The sequence below is a fragment of the Ictidomys tridecemlineatus genome, unplaced genomic scaffold (genome assembly GCF_052094955.1).
Source record: "Ictidomys tridecemlineatus isolate mIctTri1 unplaced genomic scaffold, mIctTri1.hap1 Scaffold_75, whole genome shotgun sequence".
In the NCBI taxonomy this organism is placed as follows: domain Eukaryota; kingdom Metazoa; phylum Chordata; class Mammalia; order Rodentia; family Sciuridae; genus Ictidomys; species Ictidomys tridecemlineatus.
Window position 1 is genome coordinate 839,281 of NW_027525461.1, and position 10,456 is coordinate 849,736.

Consider the following 10,456-nt stretch of genomic DNA (forward strand, 5'->3'; position numbering starts at 1 on the left):
TGCCTCATGTGGTAGAGAGGACTCACATCTCCAGGCAAGAGACCTCTCCCACCTGGGCATCGCGCAGAGCTCATATACCCCCGCAGCCAGGTAGAGGGTACTTGCCCCTTCAGGCGGCAGACCCCTTCCACCTGGGTGTCTGAGTGAACTCTTATACCCTCTGCAGAGAGGGTAGAGGGGCCTTGCCCCTCCAGGGAGGAAACCCCTCCCACCTGGGTGTCACTGGAATTTTGTATACCACCTTAGCCAGGGTAGAAGTGATTGGCGCCTCCAGGCGGGAGACTCCTTCCCCCATGTGTCCAGCATACTCAGATACCACCACAGCCAGGATAGAGGGTACTTGCCCCTCCATGCGAGAGACCTCTCCACCTAGGTGTCTGGGGGATTTTCTACACCGCTGCAGCAAAAGTAGAGGGGATTCGACCCTCTAGGCAGGAGACCCCTCCCCCCTGATGTTGGGGGTAGCTCATATACCACTGCACCCAGAATAGCAGGGACTCGCCCCTCCAGGTAAGAGACCCCTCCCACCTGGGTGTCAGGAGGAGCTCATATGCCGCTGCACCCATGGTAGAGGGGACTCGCCCCTCCAGGCGAAAGACCCCTCCCACCTGAGTGTCTAGGGGAGCCCCTACACCATCGCAGGCAGGAGACCCCTTCCATCTGGGTGTCAGGGGGAGCTCATATACTCCCGCAGCCAGGATAGAGAGTACTTGCCCCTCTAGATGGGAGTCACCTCCAACCAGAGTGCCTGGGAGCCCTTATGTGGCACCAGCCAAAGTAGAGGTGACTGGCCCCTCCAGGTGGGAGAGCCCTCCCACTTGGGAGTTGGGGTGAGCTAGAATACTGCCCCAGCTAGGGTAGAAGGCCACTCGCCCCTCCAGGCAGGAGAGCCCTCTCACTGGGTGTTGGGGTGCTCATATAGAGGTAGAGGTTACTTGCCCTCCATGTGGGAGACCTCTACCACCTGGCTTGTATACTGCCGCAGCCAGGTTAGAGGGGACTCACCCCTCCATGTGGGAGATGCCTCTCATCTGGGTGTCTGGGGAGCTCATACACAGCTGCAGCCAGGGTAGAGGGGACTCACCACTCTAGGCGGGAGATCCTTCCCATTTGGATGTCAGGGGGAGCTCCTATACTGCTGCTGCCAGGGTACAGCAGACTTCCCCCTCTAGTGAGAAGACCATCATATACTGTAGCAGCCAGGGTAGAGGGGACTCGCCCCTCCAGGCAAGACACGCCTCCCACCTGGGTATAGGAGTGGAGATCTTATACAACTGCAACAGTGTAGAGGAGACTCGCCCCTGATGGTGGGAGACCCATTTTTTCTGGGTTTCCGGGGAGTTGTATACAGCCTTAGCCAGGGTGGAGGGAGAAGTGACCATGTGCCCCCCTCCCTCATGCAAGACCACATAGGAAATTCTTTCTAAGGAAAGGTATGTATGGCTAGAGGTGGGAGGAAATGCCAGAGAAAACTGTGTAGGTATCTTTAGAGGACCCTAGGATAGAGAAGCCTTCCCAGGGATGACTTCTGGACAGTGATAAATAGTCCCCTGAGATTAGCAGGAGGCACATGCAGTCATGCTGGGAGAAGGAAATAGTTCCTAGGAGCCCCATCTTCTCACACTGTGCTCTCTCCTACAGCATCTGGACTTTAGCATGTTCTCCCTAAGGAAATTCAACCACCATGGTCTGCCATGCTTACACATACAATCAGCCTCCTTCAGTGCATTTTACAGGTGAGGTCCTCTTGTGCTTTGGCTCTTGCCAGTGTCCTGGGGGTGACCCTGTGTTAGTCTGACCCTCAGAATGTGGTTACTGCAACCTCAGACAAAGTTTAAACTCTCCTGATGCCCATTCCTCCTGTTCACTCCCAGGACTGGCCTCACTCCTGAACTCTGTACAACCCCAGCTTCTCTCCTGGATTCCTATGAATGCCCCTCCACTGCTCCTTTCTTGTTTAGGTTTCACAGAGTAGCAGCCCGCCTCCTGAGGACCCCAAATCTTCTGTCACTGGAGAGCCTATTGCAAGGGTGTCCAGCCTCATTCTGTGCCAGTTGTGCCAAAAGGTGTCCTGTCCTGTGTCTCAGACTGGTGGCATTGACAGAGCATGGGAAGTCATGGCAGGTCAAGTTTGTGTTACCAGGTGCATTGTTTCTGTTAGAAGAGAATCCATCAAACCCAAGCTTATCTCCCTAATGCAATATTGTAAGGAAATTGTGTGAAACTTTGTGTGGATGCAGGCTTCTTAGGTATTTAGAAACCAAGACTCATCTGTTCCATCTAATGTCATCACAGATAATGAAAGACTTCTGCCAATGGGCTGTTTTTTACATGTGTTTTTTCCTTTGTTTTAGGTTCCTCACTGCTCCACTAGCAGCTTCCATTTTGATTGGTTTATTTATTCCCTATCATACCATTTTTGTTACCTTTTATATCCTTTTATCTATATTTGAAATTTATTTTTATAGTGGTTTCTATGTGTTTTACATCAATACCAACATATGCCTGAGTTCTATTACCATGTTCCCTCTCCTCCTACCCTCATCTCTTCCTTATTGTTTATGATGCTGTTGTCACTATTATGATGTGCACACTGGAATTTTGGTGTTCATTTCCATTATTGATTCAAACTATGAAATTTTTCTCCTGTTTTTAATTTATAATATAATATGTTAGAAACTAAAATACAAGGATATGTCATTGTTAGGATTTATGTTCAGCTGTGTAAGTACCTTTAGCAGAGATATTAATTTCCCAGGTTCTCAAGTTCCCATCTCTTACCCTTCTTAAGTCTTAGGACTCCCCTCAGTATTTCATGCTGGGCAGAACTACAAGAAACACTAATGTGCTCTGCAACTGTCCCATTTGTGGTGGTCAGATCTTCTTCACTGTGACCATTTTACGTGACAGGAACAAGTTAGAGGAGGGCAGATTAATTTTTGGCTCATGGCTTCACAGGTCCCCATAAGCTTCTGACTCTATCACAGAAACAGCATCATAGAAAGTCATAGTGGAATATGTAGAAAAATAAAACTAGACCCTATTTCTCACATTGCACAAAAATTAACTCAAAATAAATCAAAGGGCAATGGTGAGCCATGTGCACCAGCAGCAGCAGCAGTCTAGGCCACATGGAGAACAGGGGTGGAGCCTGCCGGGGCACCATAAGGACAGGACCAATATCTCTGAGCAGGTGCCATTGCCAATGAATTTTCATTGGCCCCACACTTCTTTGCCAAAGCTTGAATAGCCATGGTGGCCTTGCTCAGGAGAGGCAGCTTGCATGAGCAGGGCATGTTCCCCTCTTAAAGGAGCAGGTCACTGTTGTGCAGGCAGGTGTGCATAATGAAGCTTCAGCATCAGGCCTGTTATCAGCTCCAGGGTTGCCATGGGCAAGGATGGCCCTAGGCACCCGCTGAGAAGCTGGGACCAGGCTTCCTAGCATGAAGGCAACCAGTCTCTGCCGCTGGGAGCTGTGGTGGGAGGGCTTCTGAACATAGGCAGTGAAAGTGGCCCTATAGGCAGATTGGTGTGGGCATGGCTCCAGGCAAGTTAGCAAGCCTAGCTCTGCTTGTTGCCTCATATCTGACTCCTGCTGGGCTTTGGGCTGGCCACACAGGCTTGTCCTACCCTGTGCTTCAGAGCTGAAACCAGTGGGTTAGTGGTGCCATACTAGCCTGAAGGACTGCTGGTGGGCAAAAGGATCTCAGGCCTGTGGGGCACAAGAAAATGTCTGTGGGGCACAGATATGGCCACAAGGCTTGGCCCAGTGGCAGCCTCGAATGACAGGAAACTTCTCTTTGTGGGAGTCATGACCACCCAGAAATACTTCAGACTCCTGCTGTGGCTGCCTTCAGAATACGACCTAAAACAATTTCTGGGAAAGTGGAGTTTTTCTCTAGTGAGTGTTAAGACACACCTGTACCATTTCCAATTGTGCCACTATGGGGTGTGGATGGCACTTACCCACCCCAGAAGACTTTCATGATACTCGAGTATATGCTTGAGCACTGCTTGGACAGTGATCTGGAAGTAGATGATGATCTTTACATCAACAGAGATCATCTGAAGAGTTTCCTGAGGAGTTTAAATATCATTGAGTCCCTGCTCTTCAGGCAGACAGGACTGAGCACTACAGAAATGTTTTGGGTCTTGTGAGATATATCAGCTTTTTTTAATGAGCATTCTGAACAGAACAAGAAGGGGTACATCTGAGATCTCCAGAACAGTAAGATTCACTAAGCTATCATGCTCACCCTGAACAAAAACCCAAGATACCAGTACAAACTGCACAGCTACATTCTCAGTTGCCAAATTACAGAGCAGAGTTATCACACAATTCAGATCCACTGAGAAATCATCCTAATGAGCAAATACAGCAACACATAGATGCATAGAGGACCATGCATAGGAATTCCTGCTTCCTTCATGAGGTTTCAGTCCTGCCCTCAAGAGGAAGTTCTGCAATGAGAATTTCTGACTGGGAAGAATTTGTGTTTGGCTGTGGACCGTTAGCCACCCTGTACCCCTCCCTCCCAAGAAGAATGGACTCAGCCTAGATAGAAGCCTTGGTTGACATCATCATGTAGGTAGTGGAAATGATCAAGGCCGCCACCAAGACCCGGATATGCATCATGGACTTCAAGGAGATCTGTGTGGCTATCGTCCTGTGGTGAATCCCATGTATGGGGCAGAGTACATTCTGAACCTACTGCTTGTACACAGGAAGTATAAAGGAAAGATGTCAGTTGCTGTGAGGAGGCATGCAGACCTACAGAATATTTTCAGCAAGATCCAGTTAGTGGAGCGTGAGGAACTAGAAACTCAGGAGCTGGCCAACAGAATCAACCAGAAGTCTGGATACCTGTTCTTCCTCTCCAATTCCCTGAAGTAGCTTTTTCCCTTCTAGTTCCCTGGATCCAAGAACAAACACAAAGAGGTCAAAGATGAAAATGTCATATACTGGTGCCATTATCTGGACATTTTGACATGTTTGTGAGGTTTCTGGAAAACTTAGGAAAGACATGTCCCACCCCAAGTCAGCATGCCAAAGTGGTTGTACTACTTTTTAATTCTGATTCCAACCCTGATAAGGCCAAACTAGTGGAACTGATGAGAAATTATAGCAGGAAGTACCCTAAAGGTGATCTGAAGGTTTTGCCTTCATCTTCAGAATTTTAAATTATTCTGGCCCTCAGGGTAAGATCTTCCCATTTCATAATAAATCTTTGCACTTCTTCTGTGAAGTTGACCTGGTGTTTACCATGGAACTCCTGCAATAGTGTTGAGCAAATAGAGTTTGGGGCCAATAAACATATTCCACAATCATCTTTAGACAGTATTATTGAAAGATTATTTATGATGGGAAAGTTCCCAGAGACAACCATTTTTTTTTCCTTTTACTCAAAAACTGGCTTCTGGAGAAACTATGGGTTTAGCATTACTTGTAATTATAAGGGACATCTTGTCCAAGTGGGTGGCAATTTCCATCCATGGCTGGGGCTGAAGGATGTGGACATTTTCAATAATGTTCTCCAAGTATGTTTGAAGATGTTAAGAATCCAATAGGTAGAAGTAGTGCATGTCCAACACTCTGTCTTCCATGACTCCAATCTGGATCCCAAACAATACAAAGTGTGCTTGGGGTCCAAAGCATCATCACATGGTTCCATGCAGCAATTAGCTGAAATGTGACTGGAGATAAATGATCCAAGTTACAGTAGCAGCTAGCCTGATGTCCAGCTCTGCTGGACAAAATATTTTTAATAATCTATTTTTTTTAAAAAAAAAATTGTAAGATCAACTTTTGAAGTCCATGCAAGGATATAATTTCTAAGTGTTTTTCTTACATAGGACTCCTTTAAATTGAGATTTGTGAACAAAATTATGATTAGTCTTTGCCTTTTAACACATCTTCCTTGTGGACGTGATGTAGCAAACCAGCTTAATTCTGATTTGAAAGTCTTGGATGAAATTTTTTTCATTTCCTTCCAGGCCCCTTGTCTACAGTCCTATGGCAAAAACATGAACACTCTCATGAAATATTATTGTAATAAAAAACCAAAACACTGTAAGATTCTGTTTTGCTAACATTGCACAGTTTCTAACTTTTGTCTGTTTTTACAAGTTTTTTAAAAGCCATCTCAAGTTCTGGAGCAGGAAGTAGAGCAGAGAGTGCAGGTAGAAGGATCTTTGATGTTGCAGTCTGGCTTTATGGCTGTGTTGAGATGGCAAAACCTTTAAGACCTGGGGCTTTTGGAAGGTCTCCAGTCATAGTGTGCCCTTCAAGGAGTTAATGGAGTCCCCATTCCTCTCTCTTTTCCTCTTACCCTTACCTGCCATGAGGTGGGCAGAACCTCTCTACCATGTGCTGCCCAACATGATAGACTCCATTACTTCACGGTCAAAGTGATGTAGTCAACTGCTCATGGACCAAAATGTAGACACCTGAAAGGAAGAAGAGACCTTTTATTCATATTAGTTCATTTTTTCTGGTGTTTGTTAGGATGATGAAAAACTAACACTGCAGGAATGCAGAACCAGAGTTGTATCCCTGCATCCCTCCTTCTGTAACAACCCCTGCAGCCTGCCACTGGATGTCTAGCCTCCCCCATGAAGAGCTTCAACTCTTTCCAGCTCTCAGCTCCCCATGTCTGGTCTCTGCTGCTCCATATTGGACTGTCCATGTCAGACATTCTAAGAACTTGGATGGAGAGATTGAAGTTACAGAATTAAAATTGCCTAAAAAACCACCATCCAGTTTCAGGCTCACATCATGCCAGGTGTTTTAAAATGTCTCGTCCTCCCAGGTCTTGGCTAATATTGTTAAAGTCCCAGGACACAGAATTTATACAAAGTTGCTGTGTGCTTTATGCAAGAAAAACTCCCTCTCTGTACCTCTACTAAGTGATCAACAGAAGGAACTAGAATATCCCTTCCAGGTCAGTGAGTCTGTGATAGCATATATTCTACTAGGAGAAAGGAGTCTTTCCCAATTTCTGGAGAGAGCTGACGTAGGAAATACTGTCCTCCCCATATATTTCTAGAGGAGGCAGTGTTCTTAAGATCTTGGAAGCCTCTCCAAAGGGGCTTGGTTCTACAGAGCTAGCTCCTAACTGAGAATTCTGAGACTCAGAACCATTCTTATGTCCCCAGAACAATACTGTCATCCTCTGTCTCAGAATCCCCAATTCCCCACCCTGCAGTGGGACAATCACATGAGTTGAGAAGAGCCATTGGGGATGGCAAGAACAGGAAGCTGAGGACAACTGGGCCTAGGAAGAATGAGCACCTTATACCCACAGGGAGAGTCTCTGAGGACTGTGAGTAGAAATGAGGCAGCAGGAGGCTAGCGCAAGTCCTTCTGACAGGGGAGCACTGGAATAGCATACCTACCCCTTTTCAAAAGGAGAGACACTCCAGGCTCCAGGGACACTGAGAAAAGGGCCAGCTGGACCCAGACTCCTCTCTCACTGCCAGAATCCAGTTCTCAGTGTATATCAGTCTGGAGCAGGGGAGGGCATGGGCATCTAGAGCTGCAGCTGCAACAGCTGAGGAGATCCTCTGCCCAGCCCCGTGAGGATCTCCAGGATCCCGCCAAATCTGAATTTCCAAATTTCTGAGTGTGGTCACCTTGTGAGGATGTGGTCTGTGGTGAGACATCTGCTGCAGGTGCAGGAGCTGGTGGGCGGGGGAGAGGAGCTGAGGCTGGGCATTGGTATAGCTGGTGATACTATGTTTAGGGACAGTCCCTTTTTTCTCCCTGAGACCTGAGACAGCCCCTAGGGGAAACCACAGCTTCTGGGTCCTGATTAGTCAGAGAGTCATGCACATATGGGGGTGCTGTGGAAGAAGCAGCTGCAGCCCAGACTCCTAGGATGGAACCTGGCACCAGTCCCCAGGATGTGAGGAGTCCAAGGCCAGAGGCAGGAGTTAGACATGCACCCTAACAGGAGAGAAGCAGAAGTGGCTCAGGGAACTCCCAGGGACTCCCCCTCCTGAACGCTGAATGAAATCTTTTATACCATCTTGCTCATCTACAAGGTCAGTGACATGTAGGGTTTATTAGCCTTCAGCGTCAGGCCTGGCCCTCAGAAAATGAGAAAACAATATTGTGTAATGGAGAGATTCAGCCTGTAGATAAAGACAGCTGATGTGATGAGTTAAGGAAAATCATTCAGTCATGATCATTGTCCTTGTCTTTATCTCATTCTTCCTTCTAATCATAATCATCACTGAGTTGTTTGACAGTTATTTGAGATTGAGTGATCAAAATTCATCATCTGTACTGGGACTTTACTGGGAGTGGAGAAGAGAGTAGTAATAATCATGTGAGGAAAACAGGTACAAATTAGGAATGTCTGGAACCCCAGGAAATAGGCCTAGATCCCTTCTGCATAGAGCCCCTGTGGTCTAGAGTAATTCTGTGTAATAATTGACCTAACAGATTGGTTTGAGATTCCAGGTAACTAGGCAGTTATTCAGAAAGACTGACCATGACCCTAGCACTCTCTTTCATGTCTCTGTGTTTATGTTCCCATGGCCTCTCTACAATTCTTCAAGAAGGCCAAATAAGTGAGCATTTTCCTCAGGTCACCCCAGATGGAGGGAGTTCTCATGCAAGGTGCTTTTAAACAATCTCTTGACTCTTGAGGACTTTGCACAACAAAATGTTTTTGAGAAAGAAGCAACCTTCCTAGACTGTGTCAATGCTACCTTGAAAGTCATCCAATCTCATGTGTGTGAGGGATCCAGGTTGATTTAGAACTGTTCTTCGTGCATATCTCATTGAGGAGCCTCAGAGGGAGCTTTGATTCAAGGTCATAACATGTGGTCTCTTCAGAACCATAGAAACCCATCCTGAACAGGGGATGAAGATTGGGCATTCTGTGAGATTCTCAAGGATTCAGACAACAGTAGGAAAATTCCCTGGAGATGAGGTTGGAGACAATGAAAATGGCCCAGGAATGACAGAGACCCTGTTGAAGAAGCTGATGTGTCAGGAAGAAAGGATAAAGTTCACAAACATTAAATGTCAGTGGGCACTTCAGTGGACAGTGACTATGTCACCTATACTCCTAGAAGCTCAAGTTTCTAGTTGGCTTGAAAACTTTGTTTTGGACCTGTGAGATGGAAAGTACAGGCTGGGAGTCAGAGTACTATGGGATGAAGAATATTGGTGTCTCCTGTCCAGACCTGGTGGAGGATACTCTCCTGGTGCCTTTGTAGGTCTTGCAGTTGGGGGCATGGACCAGATGGGAGAGTCAACCTGCTCAACTCAGGAAGAGCTACTGGCTCTGCTTCTCCCTTCCACCAGAGCCCAAAATAGCCACTTGATTCCCCTCCCCCAGACCTGACAGCCACTTCACTCTCCCTCCTCTAGAGCCCCAGAGTCCCCTCCCTAAGTATCCCCCACACCCACCTGTGCTATTCTGGGGTATGACTTTTGCTATAGAGAAAGCCAGTCTCTCTCCCCCTTCTGACTCTGAGAACCTTGTCTCATCCCAGGACCCATCAGCTACTGGACCCTGACATCTTCCTTGTACATTGAGGGGCTTACCCAGCTTAGACCTGCTGTGTGGTGAGGCTGTTGCTCCCTAGGGTCAATATAGGTCTGAGCTGGGTATAGAGATGGGAGCGGATGGGTGAGTTTAGGTCTGGGTCTGCTGCCTTTGGCCTATGTGGAGTCTGGGCAGACTGTGTATGTCTCTCAGAATCACCGTGAGATGGGCAACCATAGCCCTCAGGTCTCAGAGGCACTGAGGGTCAATGAAATACTGTGACGTGGCCAAAGTGGCCAAGCACAGGCAGCTGAAGCATCACATGGATGCTTCTGTTGGTTAAATTTATCCCAAGCTTAGGGGGAGATTCCTGTGCTGCATCTGACATTATTGGTCTGCGTGGGTGGTGCTGACCTCCAGGAACTTGAGGCAGGGAGCAGTAGTATAAATTCCAAATTGTCCCCCACTAGTTTGTGAATTCCTCCAGGGTAGGTGGTCCTCATGTTCCTCCACTCAGCAGTTGGCCCATACCACAGCTATGTTCACTAAGGGATTGTCGAATGAATGTGTGATTGAATTAATGATTCAATGACATGGGCCACAGGGATGAGGATCTGTGGAAAGAGCCTGGGGATGGGTCGCCCAGCAACTAACTGTGACCATGATTGTTCATCCATTCATTGTTGGAGCCTCAGTTCTCTCATCTGGAAAATGGGCATACAAATACCTGGTTTGCTTTGCTTTGTGGACCCACTGAGACAGAGTAGACAGAGTAATCCAGGTGCTCCAACTCCACAGACCCACAAGAGTGTTCACATGCTCAGCATTTTCTCTTGGCATTGTATAGGCACAGCCTGCCTAGGAGGGAGAGTGACCTAAGGCCAGGCAGTTGGGTACCCACTATCCATGTGGCCTTTAATACCTATGGCACCTAAGCTGGCTTTTCCCTTACAGTC

The 10,456-nt window shown here is 47.3% G+C and overlaps 1 pseudogene; it reads left to right on the forward strand.

Annotated features, from left to right (window-relative positions):
- Nucleotides 1-3,811: 3,811 nt before the first annotated feature.
- On the forward strand, nucleotides 3,812-5,730 carry LOC144374564 (chondroitin sulfate synthase 1-like; annotated as a pseudogene).
- Nucleotides 5,731-10,456: the final 4,726 nt, after the last annotated feature.